General features: G+C 38.9%; 1 long non-coding RNA gene across 1 annotated transcript; it reads right to left on the bottom strand.

Annotated features, from left to right (window-relative positions):
* Positions 1 to 10,148: 10,148 nt before the first annotated feature.
* Positions 10,149 to 17,837, bottom strand: LOC132368442 (uncharacterized). Its single transcript, XR_009504084.1, has 3 exons — positions 17,420 to 17,837; positions 13,870 to 14,049; positions 10,149 to 10,231 (listed from the first exon to the last, which is right to left on the bottom strand). It is a non-coding gene; the product is annotated as an uncharacterized LOC132368442 (long non-coding RNA).
* Positions 17,838 to 25,381: the final 7,544 nt, after the last annotated feature.

Raw genomic sequence — 25,381 nt, 5'->3', positions numbered from 1 at the left:
CACACCTGAAGACTTTTTCCACTATAAAACTTTCCCACGTCTCTACCTGCTTTTGATTCTCGGCCAAACCCAAATGATGGTGGCTGACTCCCTTGCCACAGCAAGCTCTGAATAAATAAACTTTGCTTATCTGATTTAATTGGTCTTTGTTTACTTCCACAGCTTGTTAACCAAACTTCTTTTCCCCAGGACTCTAGACTTTGGTCCACCCTCAGCCTGAGACAGCATCCAACCCCTCTTATTAAAGGGCCCTCCTGAGAATAGACCGGCCTCAGAGTAAAGCAGTATCGGATCTACTGTCCAATCACATCATACCTTTTCATTCCACTTCCCCACACCCAGTTCTTTGTAGCCTTGTTCACTCCTCTCTATAAGGGAAAAACTTTTTGCAGAATCTTTGAGACATTTGCGTTTTCTGATAGTCAGAACCCTAACCCTAAATCTAACCCTACTGCATTACTCCCTCCCTCCCTTAGTATAAAGTCTCTCCTAACCAAGACTGGAATTTTTTTTTTTAACAGACCATGTGTGAAGAAGTTGCTGATCTACGTGTATTTATTACTTATGTTTAAGCTTTTATTTTTATGTGAGAATAAGAAAGTTTCCGTACAGCATGTGGCAGGGTGCTACAGGGTGACTGACCCCCAAAATATCAATGATTGTAGAAGCAAAAAGTGTGGCTTGTAAGCCAGAATTGTAATTCTGCTGAAGCATATACTTGGAAGAATAAGGAAAAGACAGGGATTACAAAGGCAATGTAAACCTGAATGTGACTGAGCCTGTCTTTGCTTGGTTTTACGTGCTAGGAACCATGATAATGCACCATCAACATACATGAAAAATTGGATTATTTTTCCAAATTAGTATTAAGATTGATGTGAGAAGGGCTTTCACATGCTAATTCTTACCAGTAATTTCATCTACTTATCTAGCAAAAACAAACTGTCAAGATTCAGGGAGAAAAACTTTCCTTGGATGTAGTTAGCCAAATTCTTAACATTTTTCTTCAGTTGTATTAACAAAGGAATTATGTACTTTTATTGAATCTCCATTAGAAAGACAGGAAAAAAAGTCTGACCGATCAGCCAGAGGTGATCAGTTTCTATCTTCTTGATATTCTAATAAGAAAGGCTCTTTATGGGTAAGAAAGAGCTGCAAATGAAGTATGTTTAAAGAACCATCAGAAATGCAATAGAATTCTACTGAGCCTCATGCAATCACCCTATCATGTCAATGATATGCTTAAAAAGACAACCTGCTTTAGCCACATTAATGTTTCTTTCAATCTTGCTAATTACAATAATATCACCTAACCTTTATTTATGGCTTTCTATTTGCCAGGGGTTATCCAAAAGGCTTTTGTGTAGTATATTTCAATTCTCATAAATCCTCTATGAGATAGGTATTAATATCACCAACTGCATTTTATCGATGAGAAAATTGAGTCACAGAAACAATAAAAATCATGCCCAAGGTCACACAGCTAGTAAATATTAGAGCTGAGAATTGAGCTCATACTGACTGACTTCATAAGTATCCCATCCAATCATTATGCCAAACTGCTTAGTTTATAGAAAGCCCCTGGATAGAATGGTCACCACCATCTCTTCATCTGATACATCATTCTCTTCAACATGTAGTATTCAGCCTAGAGCCTGCCTTCTCCATGATGTTCTATTTCACATCTACTACCCTATCCTAGAAAGCCTTAGTAACTATATATTCACTTGGCACATAGTAAATATTTCATTAATCACTAAGTAACTCTTCATAGGTAGAGTAACTTTCTTTTCTAGCTTCTTTTTTCATTTTTAAGTAACATTGCTCATTGTAAAAGTTTCAAAGAATCTGAAAGTCATAAAAAAAACAATAGTAGGCATTCTCCCCAAAACCAAAGCTTGTTAACTTTTCCTTGTGTTTCCTTCTAGTGGAACGAAAGCATGGATGTGTGTGTTTGTGTGACATTGTTACCGAGTCCAAGCTCATGCTGCTCGTGGCACAACAGGCCAATAAATCGAGAGATGAGTTGTTGGGGCAAGGGACGGTGACTTTATTCGGAAAGCCAATAGACGGAGAAGATGGTGGACTAGTGTCCCTAAGAACCATCTTGCCTGGGTTTGGATGCTAGTTTCTTTTATAGAACAAAGAAGGGGAAATGAGGAGGTAAAGTAAAAAAGGTGATAAGTTGCTGCAAATATTTCCTGGTTCCTGTCAGACTGAGGGTGGAGAGATGGGGATGTGTTAATTTCTCCTTTCCTGCAGCCATTCCCAGGTGGGCCTGGTCTGGATGTTTCCTGTGAGATAAACAAAGGTAAAGCTGAACTCTCAGGCATGGGAGGCAGTATTCCCAGAGATGGTCCATTATGTATACTTTAAGCTATAGGCAACAGCCCTTTAGTGATTAACTTGTAGCAAAAGCAGTAGACTACAAATGCTAAAATAACAGGAACAGATCCAATATGGAGTCAGATTTGTTCTTCCCTATTACAGCATGTGTATCAGTCAACAAAACCAATGCTTGAACATTTTTTTTAATACATAAAAAATTACCCACTATATATTGTCCTTCACTTTTTTCTTTTCCACTTAAGAATGTAACTCAGACTTGTTCTCATGTCTGTAAACACTGATCTTTTTAATTCCTTTCAATAATTGCTGAAGTTTCTTTTGTACGTAACATACTATATTTAAGCAATGATATGTTAATGGAAATTTAGGTTATTTAATTTTTTTGTCATTGTAAATATGCTGCAATAAACACTTCAGATAAATAACTTGACATTTTTTGTCAGTGTATCCAGTAGATAAATTCCTATGAAGTATTCAAAGAATGCTTACTTTTTACTATGGATACTGACAAATTGCTCTCTTAAAGATTTAACAATTTACACTCTCATCATTTTACAACTGTGTGAGTGGCAGTTTCCCTGCAAATTCTCCAACACCAAATATAAACTATTTTTGACAAATGGATAGGTGAGAGTGTTATCACATTTCTTATGTTTTTGCTTGTTTGCATTTTCCTGGGGATTTATGAGAAAGTAAATATTTTCACAGGCTTATTGCAATGCATACAAGCACATGCAGACACACAATTTCTTTTGTAGCTAGTGTTCTACACTAGCTGCTATCAAGGAAAGCTCTTTTGCAAGGTTGAATGTAGAAGTGAGCAACTTGAGGTAATGAATATACAGTAGAAGACCACATTATGTAACAAACATGGTCTCATAGGGCAGAGCAAAGAGTTGTTGGGAACAATGGAGTGGGACCTATTCACAAGAAGCAAAATAGAGGTTTAATCAAGAAACATTAGTGGAGGTAATATAAACAAAGCTTTTAAATATTTTATTTAAAATTTGGTTTAGCATGGCCTCCTGGGTTTTAGCATCTATCATAATAGGATTGTGCCTGGGTAGCTGCAGGTCCCAGAATGAAAGACATGAAACTGACTTGAACCTGAACCATATCCTAAGTAGAACTATCCCAGAAGACCTTCAGAGATTTGACCAATAAGTAAATGCTTGTTGAGACTATGGAACTCTTTGTTACACAGCATTATCTTGGCAGAACACTGACTAATATAATTACATAATTAAACAGCACATAGACCGTATTATTATCGTTAACTAAAGAAAGGCGCAGAGCATTTAAGTAACCTGATCAAGATGATATGTTAAAGAAGAGTCAGTCACGATGATATAAACCTATATCAGAACACAAAGATAGAAGAGTGATTTTTTTCCATTATATATTATGGTCCTCTGAAAAATTTTAAAGTCATTGAATACAGTGGGGTGAGGGCAATAACAAGGACATTAATTCAAAAGGTAGGTAATGTGTGATTTAAAGTAGAGTAAAATGAAAGAATGGGTTAGAATTAAAGAAGGTCAAAAGAATGGAGTAATATGTAACAGATAATAAGAGCAAATTCAGGATATTTGAATTTTGAAGTATTGCTATCACTGAGATACCCCTTTTACAGTGCTAAGTTAAGTAGGATAAACCATTTAGCAGACAGGTACTTGATACCCTTCACTGCGGTAAATAAAGCAGAATTATTGGGAAAATTCTCTTCTTTCAGAAAACTTATACCAATACACTACAATCCTTCTAACAAATAATCAGTGGTTTTACCTTGGAAAATATATACGTAGAACAAGCAGCAGCAAAAGTATTGAGAATTCTACAATCTATCCTGTCCATCAGACAGGATATGCATTTCTTTTCCAAAATTGCTCAACTTCTATATGTGAAGTTCATTGCAATGCTCATTCCGGTAAAAAATGAGACTATTAAGTGGACAATTATAAAACAATGTATGTATGTAGTAGAGGCCGGATAATCTCCTTTTATACATGTTACTAATAAGGGAAGTAGAATTATGCAAGTAAGTACAGCAGAATATATTATTTTTCCAAGAAATTAGAAGTTAGTGGGAATTAAATAAATAAATCTAACAACACATGTAACACTACAAAAAATAAAATAAAATCTTTATGAAAAGGTAGTGCATTTGTTTTCAGAGATCCTGTATTACAAATCCACACACACCCTTCATTAACAGTTGGAATAAATCTCCTAGTAGATACTAATTTTGTATTAGTTCTCTTTGATGGCTTGAATACTCCACTTAAATAGTTTCATTGTCACAAAGCAACATTATGGGAGAATAAACTTTTTGCCCTAGCCTCCACTCATACAAATAATTTGATTCATACCACTATGTTTGGACTTCCTATTGCTAAGCATTTAGGTAGTGTCAACTAAAAAAAAAAAAGCATAGCTTAAAAGTTGAGAAATATGTTTTATTTGGCAGATAAAACTGAGAACTTAAAGGCTGGGATGTAGCCTCTCAGAGAAATTGTTCCAAAGAGGTCAGGGAGGAGCCAGGATATAGAGGAGTTTTTGCAACAAAGACCAGGTAGTCGGAACATCAAAAGATTACTGTTAATGAAAGAAAACCTGGCATCTCATGTTAATGAGCTTAGCACTTTTCTGTGTATGGGAAGATGTAAGAGTCTGGGCTCACTGAAATCTTTCCTTGGATGGACACCTCAGCTATCTGGGGCCAGTATCCCGTGCTTTCTCAACCTGAGTCTCCTCAGGGTGCACCTTTGGAGTGGGGGGGTGGCCGTAGGGGCTGATGCCTTTATGACAGGCATCCTATTTCTATCCTGGGTTCTGCTCATCATTGGGGCAGCTGTAATGTGATGGCTTGATGGCTGCAACATCATTTGTTTACTGATATGGCAGGCAACATTTTTTCGCTGACAATAGCTATATTTAATACGTGTGTATCAATCAGAGTCTAGTTAGAAGACATAAAACCTATCAGGAATTTGAAGAAGAAAATTTTACATACAGAATTGTTAACTAAGTGGTTAAAGGTTAAAAGAAAACTATAAGGTATACAGAAGTTGCAAATGCGTAACTCAGCTACTGCTCTCCTAAGAACCCCAGGAAATGTGAACAAGAAGTGGACAGACTTAATATATCTTTCTACCCACAACTTAAATTCAGATCTCTTTGGAGAGGGTGCGGCTGCCACTAGGACACCAGTCTTCCAGGGCTGAAGAAACTTGCCGGAGGGAGCAACCCAAGGCTCATATGCAACAGTGGCCTGCCAGGGGCTGAAAACTTTCTGGATGCTGAGAGCCATGGCTAGCCTACCCTAAAGCCAGTACAGACCTCCTGTAAGCTGATTTGCTGGCTCTCATGCCCTCAAAAGCAGCACATCAGAAGCAGGAAAGCCCTTCCTGTAGGGCCCCTTCAGCTCTTTCTAGTGACAAAGCTAACATTGAGACAGCTGCAAAAGCGAAAAGTCTACAGGCTTCAGTACCGTCAGGCTCCAAATCTGTGGGTTCTGCATCCCCGGACTCAACCAACCTCCTATCAAAAATATTTGAAAAAAATTCCAGAAAGTTCCAAAAAGCAAAACTTGAACTTGCTACTCACTGGAAACATTTGTATTGTATTTACAACTATTTACATAGTATTTACATTGTATTAGGTGTTATAAGTAATCTAGAGGTAAAGTATATGGGAAGATGGGCGTAGGTTATACGCAAACACTCTGCCATTTTCTATAAGGGACTTGAGCATCTGCAGATTATTCGCAGGAGTCCTGGGACGAATCCCCTGCTAATATTGAGGGATGACTGTATCGCTAAGTAGGACAAAGAAGGGGGCGTCTGGCAATGATTTCTACCTGGCACAGCACGTATCAGGTAGATCAGACATGCTCCGTGGTCTATTTTCCCACTTCCAGATGTTTTCCTTTGATGGAACAGAATTAGCTACAGCCTTTTCTGTTTCATTGTCACATTTTGAACAAGCCAAAATTCCATGGGGAAAAAGAAAAGAGAAGTCAGAAATCCTGTCAAAACTTGGCTCAGAGGCAGCACAGCAGCCTGATTTAGTCACTCTGCTTTATAGCAACTTACGTAGAGACGTCTCCCATTGTAGCGGGCTGTTCGCCTATTTAATTGAATAACTTTCCAGGAAGTTATCAGAAAAACAAAGTGACATGAACGTCTTAGTTAGCTACATATTTCTGGAAATACTGACAACTTGAATTTAATTATGCACATCTCTCTCTAAAGAAGCAAGATGAAGAAAGATGGAGTGTATGTCAGCGTTCCTCAGCCTGCTTTCATGGAACGGGGAACATTTCAAAGAATTTAATGTTAGATTAACTTTCTGTTTGCCTCATTTGCCTGTGATTAATTGTATGATTCTTCTCTGGAACAGTTTATCCTATATATCATGCCATGAGAATCAATAAAGAGTTCCAACTAATTAAGGTAGCAAATACTCTTTTGTAACCTAGACTTTTTAATATATTTTTTCAAATGCAATTCAGCTTAACGGAAGTACTCCTTTTTTTTTTTTTTTTTTTTTTCAAATTAATCAACTTTCTTTTTTAGAGCGGTTTTAGATTCACAGCAAAATTGAGCAGAAAGTACAGAGAGTTGCCATGTACCCTTGCTTCGACAAACCCTCACTTGCCGTGAACTTCCTGCCCCACGACAGTGCACGCTGGGTACAGCCATAAGCCCACACTGACACATCATTATCTCTCAAAGTCTTCGGTTTACATTATGGTTCATGCTTGGTGTTTTACATTCAATGGGTTTATACAAATGTGTAAAGACGCTTGTCTACCATTATAGTATCATACAGCATGTTTTACCATCAAAATCATCTGTGCTCTGCTTATCCAACACTTCCTTCACCCTCACTCCCAGCTCCAACTTCTGGAGACCACTGATCCTTTTACCAGTCTCTGAAGTTTTGCCCTTTTCAGGATTCCATGTACTTGAAATATGTCGTATTTTTAGAGTGGCTACAGTATGTAGCCTTTTTAGAGTGGCTTCTTTCACCTAATAGTATGCATTTAAGGTTCCTCCATGTCTTTTTATGGCTAAATAGCTCATCGATTTTTACTCCTGAATAATATTCCATTGTCTGATGCACCACAGTTTGCTCATCATTTACCAACTGAAGGGCATCTTGGCTGCTTCCAAGGTTTGCTAGTTATGAATAAAGCTGCTGTAAACATCTGTGAGAAGGTGTTCGTGTGGACAGACGTTTTCAACCCATTTGGGTAAATACCAGGAAGTGTGATTGCTGGGTGTATGGCAAAAATTGTTTAGTTTCGTAAGAAACTGCCAAACTGTCTTCCAAAGTGGCTCTACCATTTACCATTCCCACCAGCAATGAATAAAAGTGCCTACCAATGTTTGGTGTTGTCGGTGTCCTACATTATGGCTATTCTAAATAAGTATATAGTGGTATCTTCATTGTTTTCATAGCAGGTGCTTCTTAATCATTAACTCATAAAGCCCTAGTAATTGAATATTAGCATCGCTAGTCTTTACAGAGAAAATACTTAGATATTGTTAAATTGTTTTCTAAAAGTTCACATAGATAGTAAAGAGTAGAACTGATATTCCAGTACAGGATTATCAAGCCCCAAATAAATTCATTTTTCTCTGTGCGATGTTGTCAAGTGTCCAATTCTGTTGTGTAGACTAAACATGCCACACGAGTAAAAGGAAGAGTGTGTGGCAGCCACACTTGTCCCCTGCCCCTAATGGCTTAGGAAACCATATGGAAGGGGCACGGAATGCCTTATCTCAAGTCAACTCCTAAGCCCCCTATTATCCTCAACTCCTGACACCTCAGCTTATCTCTCTCCATTCCCAAACTTCCCTATTATTATTCCTTTTCTGTTTAAGTATCCACTCAGGCCTCGACAGTGCCTTCAGCATCTGTGGCAGAAGCAGCAATATTCTAGCGGCAGGATTCAGCTAATCATTCAGTCTGACAGGTGGCAGAGCATACCCACCGGATACGTGCATGTCATCAGGCCCCATGTGCATTCTGAAAGGGGTACGTCACTGGACTTACTGGATCTAACCTCCTTTGTCTATCCCTCCTTCATTATTAAGTGACTACCCATGTAACCATTTACCGGATGAAGACACAGAACTCCCTGGAACTTTGGAAGTAGCCCCTACCATATACTGTTTCTACATCATATGCTTTTTCTTCCCCACCCACTGGAAACATTGCAACTTTTATCATAATTATTTTCTATCATTTAGTTCTCATTTTCCACTTATAAGTGAATCCTTAAAATTAATATTTTACTTTTGCTTGCTTTTAAACTACGTATAAATGGAACATACCATATGTACAGGCGTACCTCAGAGATATTGAGGGTTTGGTTCCAGACAACTGCAATAAAATGATTTGGGCAGTAAATGAGTCACACAGAATTTTTGTTTTCCCAGTGCATATAAAAGTTATGATTACACTAAGCTGGTAGTCTATTAAGTGAGGAATCACATTATGTCTTAAAAAACAAGGGACCTACCTTAATTTTTAAAAGTATTTTATTTCTAAAAAATGCTAACCATCATTTAAGCCTTCAGTGAGCTGTAATGTTTTTGCTGGTGGAGGGTCTTACCTTGATGTTGATGGCTGCTGACTGATCAGGGCTGTGGTTTCTGAGGGTTAAGGTGGCAATTTCTTAAAATAAGACAATAATAAATTTTGCTGCATTAATCGACTCTTACTTTCACAAACAATTTCTCTATGGCATGCAAGGCTATTTAAGAGCCTTTAGAACTTCACAGTAGAACTTCTAAAATTGAAGTCAGTCCTCTCAAACCCTGTCACTGCTTTATCAACTAAGTTTATATAATATTCTAAATACTTTGATGTCATTTCAACAATCTTCACAGTATCTTCACCAGGAGTAGATTCCATCTTAAGAAAACACTTTCTTGGGCTTCCCTGGTGGCGCAGTGGTTGAGAATCTGCCTGCCAATGCAGGGGACACGGGTTCGAGCCCTGGTCTGGGAAGATCCCACATGCCGCGGAGCAACTAGGCCCGTGAGCCACGACTACTGAGCCTGCGCGTCTGGAGCCTGTGCCCCGCAACAAGAGAGGCCGCGATGGTGAGAGGCCCGCGCACCGCGATGAAGAGTGGCCCCCGCTCGCCGCAACTGGAGAAAGCCCTCGCACAGAAACGAAGACCCAACACAGCCAAAAATTAAAAAATAATAATAATTAAAAAAAAAAAAAAAGAAAACAGTTTCTTCACTCATCTATAAGAAGCAACTCTTCATTTATTAAAGTTTTACCATGAGATTGCAGCAATTCAGTCACAGCTTCAGGCTCCATTTCTGATTCTATTTCTCTTGCTATTTCCATCATATATGCAGTTACTCCCTCCACTGAAGTCCTGAGCCCCTCAAGGTCATCCATGAGGGTTGGAATCAACTTCTTCCAAACTCCTGTCAATGTTGATCTATTTACCTCTCCCACGAATCCTAAATGTTCTTAATGGCATCTAGAATGATAAATTCTTTCCAGAAGGTTTCAGTTGACTTTGCACAGATCCATCAGAGGAATCACTCTCTATGGCAGCTATAGCCTTACAAAATGTATTTTTTAAATAATAAGACTTGAAAGTTGAGATTACTCTTTGAACCATGTCTTCAGAATAGATGTTGTGTTAGCAGGCATGAAAACAACATTAATCTCATTTTATATCTCCATCATAGCACCTGGGTGACCAGGTGCATTGTCAATGAGCAGTAATCTTTTGAAAAGAATCTTTTTCTTCTTTTTTAAGCAGTAGATCTCCACAGTGGGCTTAAAATATTTATTCAACCTTGTTGTAAACAGATGAGTTCTCATTCAGGTTTTGTGGTTCCATCTATAGAGTCCAGGCAGAGTAGATTTAGCATAATTCTAAAGGGTCCTAGGATTTTCAGAATGGTAAAGAGTATTGGCTTCAACTTAAACTCACCGATTGCACTAGCCCCTAACAAGATAGTCAGCCTGTCCTTTGAAGCTTTGAAGCAAGGGTTTGATTTCTCCTCTCTAGCTATGAAAATCCTAGATGACATCTCCTTCCAACACTAGGCTATTTCGTCTGCATTGAAAATTTGTTGTTTAGTGTAGCTCTTCATTAATTATCTTAACTAGGTATTCTGGATAAGTTGCTGCAGCTTCTACATCAGTGCTTACTGTTTCATCTTGCACGTTTATATTATGGAGGTGGCTTCTTTTCTTAAACCTCATGTACCAACCTCTGCTAGCTTCAAACTTTTTTTCTGCAGCTTCCTCATCTCTCTCAGTTTTCATAGAATTGAAGAGAGTTAAGGCCTTGTGTTGGATTAGGTTGTGTCTTAAGGGGATGTTGTAGCTGGTTTGATCTATCCAGACCGCTAAACTTTCTCCATAGCAACAATAAGGCTGTTTCACTTTCTTATCATTCATGTTTTCACTGCAGTAGCACTTTTAATTTCCTTCAAGAACTTATCCTTTGCATTCGCTAACTTTTTGGTGAAAGAGGCCTAGTTTCAGCCTATCTCAGCTTTGACAGGCCTTCCTCACTAAGCTTCGTCATTTCTAGCTTTCGATTTAAAGGAGAGATGTGTGACTCTTCCTTTCACTTGAACACTTAGAGACCCTTGTAGGGTTATCGATTGCCCTAATCTCAGTACTGTTGTGTCTCAGGGCATATGAAGGCCTGAGGAGTGGGAGAGAGATGGGGGGGGAGGGCAGCCAATCAGTGGAGCAGTCAGAACACACACTACATTTATCAAGATTTTCATCTTATATGGGCGTGGTTTGTGGTGTAGAATTATAATAGTAACATCAAAGGTCACTGATCACAGATGGCCATAACAAATATAGTAATTATGAAAAAGATTGAAATATTGCAAAAATTACCACAACATAACACAGACACACAAAGTGAGCAAATGCTCTTGGAAAATGGTGCTGATACACTTGCTTGATGCAAAGTTGCCGCAAACCTTCAATTTGTGAAAAACAATATATTGAAACAGAATAAAATGAAGCACACTAAAGTGAGGTGTGCCTGTGGGTGAGTTTCTCTAGGGCAGGATTTCTCATCCTCAGCACTACTATTTGGGATTGGATCACTTTTTGTTGGGGGTGGGAATTGCTCTGGGCACTGTAGGATGTTTGGCAATATCCCTGGCCTCCACCCATTAGATGCCAGAGGCATAGCCCTCTTTCACTGTGCGAACCAAAAATATCTTTACACATCACTAAATGGCCCCTGAGAGGCAAAATTGCTCTGAGTTTAGAGCCACTGCAGCAGGGTAGGGTAGTTATTATGAATTTTGCTGACCAGATATTTCAGAATATTTACCATCTAAACACATGCACCAATTATACGTGCTGAATGCACCAATTATACGTGCCTTTTGTGGTTGAATGAGGTATATAGCTAGTCAAGATTATGAGTTGTGAGAAAAATAATTGTGTATCCCCCGGGTTCGAACATTTAATTGCTGCTGCAAGACCCTCTCCCCCTACTACTTTTTTCTTCCTCTGGCTCAGTGTCCAGAAACATTCAGAATGGAGGCTGATTTGTCTGCTTAGGTTGCTAAGAGACTATTAGAAGCAGCGAATCCCTACCTACACTCAAAAGACATATGTGATGTGTAAGAAAGGAATCTTTCTTTAAACAACTGAGACTTTGAGGATTGCTTGTTATAGAAACTGTTACAGAACGTGTTATAGAAACTTGTACCTAGAATTAGGGTACTATCATAATAATAAAAAAAAAAAAAAGCCTAAACTATATGACTGGCTGCAGGCAGAAAGAAAACTATTTTTGAGAGTTGGAAACATGGCAATCCATGAAATGAAGAGGCAAAATACTAGGTCATATTATCGTCTGTGATTTGAAAGGCAGACAATATACCTCACACATATTATGCTTTTAGGAATAGAGGTTGAAAACAGACTGTTAATAGTGTTTGTCTATTGGCTTCCATTTGATTGCATTTGATATGGTTACTCTAAGAAAAAACCAAATCTCCTATTTGGAAGAAGGTGTTAAAGGGAATAGAAAGAGTTCAGGAATTTAGGGACTTCGAGATTTACAGTAAAAGACAAAATTGAGAAATTGCTATGAGCAACCAAGGCCAATGAGAGCTCAGCATAATGGCAACTAGTAAATTCAGGGTAAATCCAGACACCAATGGTTAAAATGCCTGAATGGGTTGAGATAACCATGTAATCTTAACGGTAATTTTTTTTTTTCAGGGTAAGGGTATTGCTCTCTCATCAAACTGATAGGCTCAGAATATCCACAATAAAACCAGATAAGAGAAATGTCTAGTCTATGCATAAGGCTAATGACACATGGAGCTGTATACAATCAAACAGGTAACAAGCAACATTTTTGAAACTAAGATTTGAAGATTTTGTCTGCCAAAGACACGATAATCCTGAACTAAAAATGTTTCTGACTGCGTGAGATTTACAAAAATCCTTTGGAACCCAAATCATTTACAAACAAGAAACAAGCTAAAAAGTCTTCCTTACCCACTGTCCTACCTTCCCTGGAGGACTTATTCTCCAAGGCCTACTTCAGAAGTGGCCAAGGAGAAGGATAAAAATGCAAGGGTTGAGAATATATAGTTCTGGACTCTATTTGCAATGATGTTTGCATGGTGAACAGCTTTGGAAAATAGAAATAATGTTTCTTCAGGCAAAAATCTGGAATGTTTACTGTCCCGTATAATAAAGATAATGTCTCCCTCTGAATCAGGTATTCTTTCTGCCCCTTATTAAAGACATTTGTTCCTTTAAATTCTTTTTTTTTTTCTTTTGTAATGCAACCCACTGTATATTCAATGATCATCTGGCCCTCTGAGTGTCACACTGTGGGAATTTGGGGCTCTGGGGACAGGCAGAAGAAAATGCTGATTTTCTTGCTAGTGCTGTTGCTGTGAATAAGAAAATTCTTTGCCTCTATTCCAGGAGTCACAGTTTTCTATCAACATCTATGAAACTATACCAGGCTACTTGTTTAGTCGTAAGTATGGTAGCATCTCAGACCCTTCACAGTTTTTGACAGAGAAGACCATAGAGGATATGTCAAGGCAACACACAATACACATCATATAATGAGGAATAAATGGAGTGAAATTCAGACCTTAAAAGCTTATTGCTACCCAGTAATCTCAGAATAAGTGTCCTTTGGAATGTCTGCTCGACGCAATTTTAGAATTGCTACAGACTAATGAATTGTGTATGGTCCTTATTTTTCTCTTTCCTAAATAGTGTTGTTTGTTGTGGCTAGACTTTTTCTAAACCACAATTATATATTAGGTGTATGGAGTGTACATAACTTGTGCTTTTAGTTCAGTAGCACTCATATCTGCAATTCATGCTATAGCTCACTCAGGGAAAATGGTGCTTGAGTTTGTTAATATGACTGAACATTTAAGGTGAGTATATTTTATCACTGGGAGAGACAGTATGTCAAATATTTGATGACTAGAGGGAAGACTGTGATAGACTTACCAGGTGCCATTTTTGTGTCGGTCAGCTTCTAGGTCCAGTTCAGTTACATTTTTCAATTTATATTTCTTCATAATTCCATTTTATCTTAATTGTTTCAGTTTTAGTATGTTTTTCAACTAGTTAATTCTCCTATTTTTTTCTTCTTCAAATATATCTCGATAGTAGTGATCCTTTCCACTTCTGTAAGAAATGTTGGAATTCAGATGGCAAGTTTAAATACATAAACACACACAAACACACACACACACATGCTCGCACACACCAATTTTTGGAGTTTTTGCTTTATATCTAGATACCAACATGAGGAAAACTATCTTTATACTACTGAGTCTTCCAGCCCAGAAACATTGTATACTCCTTCATTTATTTCAATCTTTAATGATCCTCAATATTTTAATATTTTGTTTTGGTAAAATTCTTTATATCTTTGTTTAGATTTAGTCCTAGGTATTTTTATTTTGATGCTACTGGAAATCAGATATTTTAGTTTCTTTTTTTTCCTTTTATACAGAAGCAAGTAGATTTTTTTAATATATTGATTTAATACTCTTCACAAACTTACTAAAAATAGTATTTAACTATAGAATCCTTTAGATATTCTTTCATATATATCCTATTATATGTGAATAATGACTAGTTTTTTTTCTCTTTCTAATCCCATTACTTTATTTGTTTTTCTTACCTTATTCTATCTGTTAGTGAGTCAAAAATGTTAACTAGAAAATGTTCTCAGTCATAATTGTAGGCCACTTTATATTGTTCCTTTTCTCAAAGGGAATACTTTGAACATTTTATCTTCAAGGAAGATAGTTGTAGATTTGTATACCGCTAAATTATTACATCCTGATCACAGAAGGGATAGATGCTTTTGAATTTGTATAAATAAGGCATAATTTACCTGACTAGTTTGGTTAAAATTAGTTAAAATAATGTAGAAATATTTCTCAGCTATAGCCATATCTTAAAAACCACCTTTAGCACAGTTCTCTGATAAAACTTTCCATGATGGTGGTAATGTTCTATTCTGTACTGTCTGCTGTGTCTATGAAGCTCTTGAAACGTGGTGAGTGCAACCCAGGAAGCAAAGTTTTAATTTTATTTGTTTAATTAATTTAATTTAGGGAGCCACGTGTGACTATTGGTCTTTGTCTTTGGGACATCACAGCTTTAGAGAAATTTTCTTTGCCAAATAGAGGCCATATGTAGCACCAACTTATAGCTGGTGACAAGATTTAAGAGAAGAAAGAGTAAAAAGAAAAAAATCAGTACATTGTTATAAAATTTTTTCACTCTTCTCACATAAATTTCTGATCATTGCAAAATCAGGAGGGAGAAGTCTGTTATTATCATTAATATACTGAGACAATGTTCATTTCCATAGTGTGCTGAGGACCCACAATGCTTTAATTCTTAAGTGATATTTATGTGGTCATGCCTCCACTCAGTATAAAATCTTTCTCCCCCTCCCACATTCCATCACGAAAAACCAGATTTTCATGTGACAACTAAGGAATCTGATAAGCTAAATTATTCATAGTTTTTGTGGTACAAGAGGCTGTGATGTCAGATTTATTTACATTGCTTTTAACACCCAGAAATATTATCTTTTATACAAAAATAATGAATTTCAAATGGCCTTCAGCTAAGAAAAATTTATTTATGAAACGCTAATTATTTAGAATGCTCTAAGCCCATTCAAGTGCATGGGGCCCTTGGGAACCCTGACCCTGAGGATCAGAAAAGTCATATTAGGCATCGTCTTAGTTCATGCCGCTATAATGACATACCATAGACTGATATCTCTCATGGTCTGGAGACTAAAATCCAAGTTCAGGGTGCCAGCATGATAGGGTTCTTGGTTAGGGCTCTCTTTCTGATTTTGTCCTCACAGGGCCAAAATTTTTCTTTTCTTGGATCGAGCATGCAGATAGATCTTATATGTCTTTCTTCTTTTATAAGAGCACTACCCCCCTCACGAGGGCTCAGCCCTCAGGAACTCATCTAAACTCACTTACCTCCCCAAAACCTTACCTCCAAACATCATCACATTGGTGATGAGGGCTTCAACATAGACATGTGGGGAGGACAATCATTTAATCCACAGCAGGTATAAACCATAGATTAAGATAGGCTTCAGGGGTGGAAAAGGACAAAGAAAACTGGGGGCAAAATCACGTGCATTTGCCAGTATCCAAAATTTCATGCGGCTTGCTATACACTGAAGTCTGTGAAAAGGGGAATGTGGTGGAATAACACCAAGATGAAGCCTAGTGTGGGTGTGATAACTGAACCTTCACTACCTCTACTCTCAAGTATGGGTTCTAATGTGTCTTCGGATTTTCCATGATATTTGCACCCCATTAATTTCTCATTTTGGCCTTCTATTTTGAACAAGATCAAATTAATGGCTCATATCTTATTCTTGTTACAATCATTTTTATAAAAATTTGATTTAATCTCTTGTTTTTTCAGCCATTTCTATGGTAGATATGGAGCTTTATACTGTCCATCAAATTAAATATGAAATTAATGCTCTAAAGAAATTTTGTGGGTTCTTGGCACTTGGCGTTTTTGGCAAGAACATGTACAAACCACTCAAAGCAATCAAGTTTTCTTTGAAAGGCTGTGTAGTATAAGGAATATAATAACTTGACTTGATTGCTTGATCTCCTTTTGTTTGCCTCATCACAGCCATTTGCTTATAAGATATTAAACTTTTATATGAGATGAGAAGAGATACAGGGTAATGCCAAGAATAGCCTGACTTCAGAAGAAAAAAAAACCTATTAAGGCAATTATTCATTTTTATAAGCTAAATGAAAGATAACAATGAAAAATCATAACACTGTGCAGATTGTAACCCATTTTCACCACAGTGTTTCTATTTCTACACTTAACGTGGTACAGTTTTACTGCCCGAAAGACTGAAGGAGGCATGTAGTACACTGTAATGGCCTTGAAATATTCTGACTACATCTTGAATTCCAGATCTCTTTCATGACTTCAGTGGGTGATTCTTGAAAAGAATGCTTTTATTCCCTTCATAAGTTAGGTAAAAATCATACTAAGTAGAGATTGGGAATGGGATGGTGGTGGAGTGGGAGGTGGGGAAGGAGAAAGGAAGTGGTTTGCCTTTTTAAAAGAAGTTTGGAGGAAGAGGCAAGATGGCGGAAGAGTAAGACGCGGAGATCACCTTCCTTCCCACAGATACAGTAGAAATACATCTACACGTGGAACTGCTCCTACAGAACACCCACTGAACGCTGGCAGAAGACGTCAGACCTCCCAAAAGGCAAGGTACCCCGTACCTGGGTAGGGCAAAAGAAAAAAAAATAACAGAGACAAAAGAATAGGGACGGGACCTGCGCCAGTGGGAGGGAGCCGTGAAGGAGGAAAGGTGTCCACACACTAGGAAGCCCCTTTGCGGGTGGAGACTGCGGGTGGCGGAGGGGGGAAGCTTCGGAGCCACGGAGGAGAGCGCAGCCACAGGGGTGCGGAGGGCAAAGCGGAGAGATTCCTGCACGGAGGCTCGGCGCCGACCAGCACTCACCAGCCCAAGAGGCTTGTCTGCTCAGCCGCCGGGGCGGGCGGGGCTGGGAGCTGAGGCTCGGGCTTCGGTCGGATCGCAGGGAGAGGACTGGGGTTGGCGGCGTGAACACAGCCTGAAGGGGTTAGCGCACCACAGCTAGCCGGGAGGGAGTCCGGGAAAAGGTCTGCAGCTGCCGAAGAGGCAAGAGACTTTTTCTTCCCTGTTTCCTGGTGCGCGAGGAGAGGGGATTCAGAGCGCCGCCTAAACGAACTCCAGAGACAGACACGAGCCGCGGCTGTCAGCGTGGACCCCAGAGACGGGCGTGAGACGCTGGGGCTGCTGCTGCCGCCACCAAGAAGCCTGTGTGCGAGCACAGGTCACTCTCCACACCGCCCCTCCCGGGAGCCCGTGCAGCCCGCCACGGCCAGCGTCCCGTGATCCAGGGACAACTTCCCCGGGAGAACGCACTGCGCACCTCAGGCTGTTGCAACGTCACGCCGGCCTCTGACGCCGCAGGCTCGCCCCGCCTCCTCCGTACCCCTCCCTCCCCGCGGCCTGAGTGAGCCAGAGCCCCCGAAGCAGCTGCGCCTTTAACCCCATTCTGTCTGGGCGGGGAACAGACGCCCTCAGGCGACCTACACGCAGAGGCGGGTCCAAATCCAAAGCTGAACCCCGGGAGCTGTGCAAACAAAGAAGAGAAAGGGAAATCTCTCCCAGCAGCCTCAGGAGCAGCGGATTAAAACTCCACAATCAACTTGATGTGCCTGCATCTGTGGAATTGCTGAATAGACAACGAATCATCCCAAATTCAGGAGTGGACTTTGGGAGCAGGATATATTAATTTTTCCCCTTTTCCTTTTTTTGTGAGTGTATATGTGTATGCTTCTGGGTGAGATTTTGTCTGTATAGCTTTGCTTTCACCATTAGTCCTAGGGTTAGGTCCGTCCGTTTTTTTTTTTTTTTTTTTTACTTAAAAAAAATTTTTTTTCCAAATAAATGTTTTCTTAATAATTTTTTCCTTATTTTCTATTTTTAGAAATTAAAAAATTTTGTTTAATAAGTTTTTTCGTATTTTTTATTTTAAAAAATTAAAAAAATTTTTCTTAATAAATTTTTTCTTAATAATTTTTTTCTTATTTTTTATTATAAAAAATTAATAAATCTATTTTTAAAAATTAAAAAAAATTTTTCTTAATAAATTGATTCTTAATAATTGTTTTTCTTATTTTTTATTATAATAGCTTTATTTTATTTTATTTTATCCTCTTTCTTTCTTTCTTTCTATTTTTTTCTCCCTTTTATTCTGAGCCGTGTGGATGAAAGGCTCTTGGTGCTCCAGCCAGGCATCAGGGCTGTGCCTCTGAGGTGGGAGAGCCAACTTCAGGACACCGGTCCACAAGAGACCTCCCAGATCCACATAATACCAAACGGTGAAAATCTCTCAGAGATCTCCATCTCAACACCAAGACCCAGCTTCACTCAACGACCAGCAAGCTACAGTGCTGGACACCCTATGCCAAACAACTAGCAAGACAGGAACACAGCCCCATCCATTAGCAGAGAGGCTGCCTAAAATCATAATAAGGCCACAGACACCCCAAAACACACCACCAGACATGGATGGGCCCACCAGAAAGACAAGATCCAACCTCATCCACCAGAACACAGGCACTAGTCCCCTCCACTAGGAAGCCTACACAACCCACTGAACGAACCTTAGCCACTGGGGACAGATACCAAAAACAACGGGAACTACGAACCTGCAGCCTGTGAAAAGGAGACCCCAAACACAGTAAGATAAGCAAAATGAGAAGACAAAAAAACACACAGCAGGTAAAGGAGCAGGGTCAAAACACACCAGACTTAACAAATGAAGAGGAAATAGGCAGTCTACCTGAAAAAGAATTCAGAATAATGATAGTAAAGATGATCCAAAATCTTGGAAATAGAATAGACAAAATGCAAGAAACATATACGGATGGCCAACAGACACATGAAAGAATGCTCAACATCATTAATCATTAGAGAAATGCAAATCAAAACTACAATGAGGTATCATCTCACACCGGTCAGAATGGCCATCATCAAAAAATCTAGAAACAATAAATGCTGGAGAGGGTGTGGAGAAAAGGGAACCCTCTTGCACTGTTGGTGGGAATGTAAATTGATACAGCCACTATGGAGAACAGTATGGAGGTTCCTTAAAAAACTAAAAATAGAACTACCATATGACCCAGCAATCCCACTACTGGGCATATACCCTGAGAAAACCATAATTCAAAAAGAGTCATGTACCAAAATGTTCATTGCAGCTCTATTTACAATAGCCAGGACATGGAAGCAACCTAAGTGTCCATCATCGGATGAATGGATAAAGAAGATGTGGCACATATATACAATGGAATATTACTCAGCCATAAAAAGAAATGAAATGGAGGTATTTGTAATGAGGTGGATGGAGTTAGAGTCTGTCATACAGAGTGAAGTAAGTCAGAAAGAGAAAAACAAATACAGTATGCTAACACATATATATGGCATCTAAGGAAAAAAAAAAAAAAAGGTCATGAAGAACCTAGTGGCAAGACGGGAATAAAGACACAAACCTACTACAGAATGGACTTGAGGATATGGGGAGGGGGAGGGGTGAGATGTGACAGGATGAGAGAGTGTCATGGACATATATACACTACCAAATGTAAAATAGATAGCTAGTGGGAAGCAGCCGCATGGCACAGGGAGATCAGCTTGGTGCTTTGTGACCACCTAGAGGGGTGGGATAGGGAGGGTGGGAGGGAGGGAGATGCAAGAGGGAAGAGATATGGGAACATATGTATATGTATAACTGATTCACTTTGTTATAAAGCAGAAACTAACACACCATTGTAAAGCAATTATACTCCAATAAAGATGTTTAAAAAATAAAAAAAATAAAAGAAGTTTAGAAAGTAAAATGGGTGTTTGCTGACAACAAAGTAACAGTCACGCCTCCATTCACTAGTTCTGATTATATTGCCTCTGCGTGAATCAGACAAGTCCAGACGATCTAATGGAAGAGAGAGAGTACTGGTGATTTGTACACAGGCATGGGATATCACAGTGACACAGATAGCATCTTGAATCTCCTTATACTCTGGTGCTATTTTATTTCAAAAATACTTTTTTTTCCTATTTTTTTAGTTGAAATACAGTTGATTTACAACATTGTGTTAATGTCTGCTGTACAGCAAAGTGATTCTGTTATACATATATATATACATTCTTTTTTAAATATTCTTTTACGTTATGGTTTATCATAGGATACTGAATATAGTTCCCTGTGCTATACAATAGGACCTTGTTGGAATACTACTCAGCCATAAAAAAGAACGAAATAATGTCATTTGCAGCAACATGGATGCATCTAGAGCTTATCATACTGAGCAATACTTCAGAAAGAGAAAGACAAATACCATATGATATCACTTATTTGTAGAATCTAAAATATGACACAAATGAGCTTATTTACAAAAAATACTTTTAATAATAAAAACAAATTAAATTGGATGACAAAAGAAAAAAAAATCAGATGAACATATGTTCTTGAATGGGGATTAAAACCTTGGCAACGATATCAGAAATTTCAGTATAATATTAGAAATTAATGACCGGGAGAGGTCAAGGTCAAGTCTCTTCTTAGCTCTACTTGGCTTTTTTTTTTTTCCAGAGGGGTGATGGGGTACGCTTAGTTTCTCAGTGCTTTTGAATAAGGAAAGAATAAGGAAAACTATGTTATGTAAATGCATGAGACTAAATGGAAAATCACCTTGGTTGTTATTGAAGGAAAAACTATCTAAACCTAAGCTCCCATTACAAGTATACGCCGTGAAGCTGTTAACCACAGTCAGGCCCTCTGTATCCATGGGACCTGCATCTGTGGATTCAAACAAACTCGTATTGAAAATTTATATTAAAAAAAAGTTCCAGAAAGTCCCAAAAAGCAACATTTGAAATTGCTGCATGCCAGCAACTATTTACATAGCATGTGCACTGTATTAGGTATTGTAAGTAATCCAGATATGACTTGAAGTATAAGGGAAGATGTGCATAGGTTATATGCAAATACTATGCCATTTTATAGAAGGGACTTGAGCATCTGAGGATTTTGCCATCAGCGGGGATCCTGATACCAATCCCCTGCTGATACCAAGGGACTGTATTTATACCTGCCAGCAGGTAACCCTGCTACACGTGTGAAGGATACAGTGGTTGTGACAGGTAGTGTGCCTCTGGCTGCAAATATCACAACTAGTAAAAGAAATTTAACTATGACAACAGTAATATAACAACAGCTGGCTTTTTTGAGCACTTTGTATATAATAAGCATTTTTCTAAGCATTTTCCCTGTTTTATTTTACTCACCCTCACAATACCTCTTGAAGGTAGATATGTTTATTATCCATATTTCAGATGAGAAAACTGAGGTCAAGAAGTCTATATTATAAGACCATGGACCAAAATCTCCAAACAATAAAAAGTCCATAGGTAGATAGTCAAGAGTTGGTTAATTCAGCAATAAAATGGTCTCTTGGCAGTTGCTCAACTTCTCTGCAATTTTCTTGGATTTTCCTCATATGGCAACAATACGGCTCCTACAGCTCTAAGAATTAGGTTATTACTCAATAAGAAAAAGGCCATGATGTTAGTTGAGGGCATTCCAGGAAGGGGCTTATCAAAGGTCTATTTAATTGAATCAAGGAGAAAAAACTTTCCTGGAATTTAACAAGCAGATTTCCCTTTTCATCTCATTTGGAAAACTGGTTCACATAACAGTCCCTAAAGCGCACTGGCAAAGGAGAATGAGATTACCACAATTGATTTAGATCAATTATAATGCATCCCCTGGAATGGACACCAACTTCCTGATTCCTGACAGTATCTAGATTATTTAGCAAGGAAGAAAGATGGGATATTTGTTGGTTTGCTATCTACCAGGTATGTCTACAGAAACTTTTTTTATTTTTTTTAAATGTGATGATCCATTTATTTATTTATTTATTTATTTATGGCTGTGTTGGGTCTTCGTTTCTGTGCGAGGGCTTTCTCTAGTTACGGCAAGTGGGGGCCACTCTTCATCGCGGTGCGCGGGCCTCTCACTATCGCGGCCTCTCTTGTTGCGGAGCACAGGCTCCAGACGCGCAGGCTCAGTAATTGTGGCTCACGGGCCCAGTTGTTCCGCGGCACGTGGGATCTTCCCAGACCAGGGCTCGAACCCGTGTCCCCTGCGTTGGCAGGCAGACTCCCAACCACTGCGCCACCAGGGAAGCCCCTACAGAAACATTTTTAACTGAATAAATTAAATAAACCTAACAATGAGATTAACTTGTCATTAATACAGACATATCTTGTTTTATTGCTCTTCACTTTATTACCCTTCACAAATATTGGGTTTTGGGGTTTTTTGTGTGTTTGGGGCGTTTTTTTCTTTTTACAAATTAAAGATTGTGGCAACCGTGTGTCAAGCAAGTCTATTGGTACCATTTTTCTGACAGCATTTGCTCACTTTGTGTCTCTGTTTCACATTTTGGTAATTCTCACAATATTTCAAACCCTCCACCAGCAAAAAGATTACTGCTCTTTGAAGGCTCACAGGAAGGTTAGCGTATTTTAGCAATAAATTATTTTTAATTAAAGTATGTACATTGTTTTTTAGACATAATGCTATTTCACACATAATGGATTATGTTATAGTGTAAACAAACCTTTTATACATACTGGGAAACCAAAAAAATTATGTGACTCACTTTGGTGGTCTGGAACTGAACTTGCAATATATGAGATATGCCTGTAATGCTGGAAATAGTGGCTATGCAAAGATACGGTAGATAAATGCAGTAAAAGAAAGTAGAACTATCGCAAAGTCAAATTCAGTAAAAAATAAGCCTGGTCAAAATAGACTCCTGTCCTCTGATTTCATAACTATATCAATCTTTATGAAAAATTCTGAAAATTTATAAAAGAAATTATTAAAATGCAGTGTTTTGCAGATTTTTACCATACTTTGTTAAGATGGATTGGATAGATAGATAATACATATATATGAATGGATGATGGGCAGATATAAATTGATCTTTTTGAAAGATAGTACATATTTACTTTGAAGCACCCATCAAACATTTACAGAATAGACTATATATTATACTATAATGCATATAAACACATTGCAAAAAATAGAGATACCATAGACCATGTTATCTAAACACAATTTATGAACAGATTATGCACGAAACTAAAACATTTGAAAATAACAACAACAAAAACCTTAGAAAATGCAGAATGAATTAATAATGTTAAAATCATATTTAACTGCGTTGGGGTGGGGTGGGAAGGTAGGAGAACTGATGGCTGAACCCAAGACTACTTGTGTGTGTGTGAAACTAAAATCCCCCTTTCAAATTAAAACACCCGTGATATAAGCAAAGTGTGATCAATTAATGCAGCAATAGGGGGGTACCACATGGACAAATCTGAAAAGGTTTCTTTTTTAAGGAAAGGAGCATATTTTTATTAGTTTGTTTTCGCTTGTGATTTGGGCTCCGAAGTTCCTGAGGCCGAATTATAGAACCAGGGTGTGACTTTGGATGGCTTAATTTCTTAAGATAAGAATCGTTACAAGAGAAGAGACGTTCTGGGTGAAAAAGCAAGCATGACGTGAGTCACAAAACATTCTGCAGTTGTAATTCCGAAACTGATAGGGTTGTGGTACCGTTTTCAGTCTTTCTTGGCCAATGAGAAGAACTGTTCCGGGGCACTTGCACCTGGGCTGCCCGCACAGGTGTGCTGGCTGCGGTGGTGGCGCCGATGTGTGAGGAACGGGCTCAGGTATTGGGTACAGAGTCCACGGAGGAGCCAGGGTTGGGGACTCTGGATCTCACTGTGATACTTTGCGCCCAGAGAAGCAGCAGCACAGGCAGGGCTGACAGGTCGCAGCGGTGCCTGGGCCCCAGGGGTTGGGCACAGAGGCGGTGCAGCCCTGGGGACGGCAGGTCAAAGCCTGGACTCACGCCCTGGGTTGGGGGAGGGGAGAGCAGCTCTCCTCCCAGGGATGGTGAGATGCCTGCTGTCTTGATTCCAGACTACAGCAGTGACTAGGGTCCATGGGGCAGGTCTCAGCCCAGCAACCACACCAGCTCTGAGAAGAGGACACAGAGACAGAGGCTGTAGGCTCCGACAGCTGTGTTCAGTGTCAGTGAAGATTGCAGCGATCTTCAGTAGCAAACGCCACAGATGTCCACAACAGTGATGAGGGTATCTGGATCCTACTGCTTTCCTTTCCCCTGTGTGCTGAAATTCCTCTGAGGAGATCCCTCTTGGCACTAAGATGCTCTGGACTGGGGAATGGGGTGATGCAGGTAAGACATTTCCTATGAGGTTAAGTCCATAATGCCACCGAGAATTTTTAAGCAGACAATTCTGATAAAAATAACAGATACTCTGACAGGTGAATTCTAATTTTCCTGGGACAGAATAAAACTCATGGTTTGACAAGTTTAATAAAACCAGGACTCAGATTCAGCTTAGATCAGGATTGTCAAGCAGAAGAAACAAAACAACCTCAAGAGATATTCCTAGAAGTTGTCTGGATAAAGGTCCTAGCCCATGCCATTAAGGTGCATTTCTGACTCCTCCAAATTGTAAAAGTATCCTGTCATGTTACAACAACACAGAGGTTCATTGACTTCATGTAGCAGGAATAACACCACACAGACAAGTCTAAATTGGTATAATTTTAGGGGAAGTGAGTGTACAGTTTTTCTTGCTTATGGGTTGGACTCAAAATTTCTTGAAGTAACATAACATAAGAAGGAGAGTCTTCAGGAATTGGTTGGTTCTTAAGATGAAGGTGTTTGTAAGTGAGGAGAAGTTCTGGAAGAAGACACCTCAGGCAAGTCAAAGCCATTCTGTAGCTGTGATTGCATAACTTACAATCATACCTCTTCAGTCCTG

Source organism: Balaenoptera ricei, chromosome 7 (genome assembly GCF_028023285.1).
Source record: "Balaenoptera ricei isolate mBalRic1 chromosome 7, mBalRic1.hap2, whole genome shotgun sequence".
NCBI classification, from domain to species: Eukaryota; Metazoa; Chordata; class Mammalia; order Artiodactyla; family Balaenopteridae; genus Balaenoptera; species Balaenoptera ricei.
This window is presented reverse-complemented; position numbering and strand designations above follow the sequence as displayed.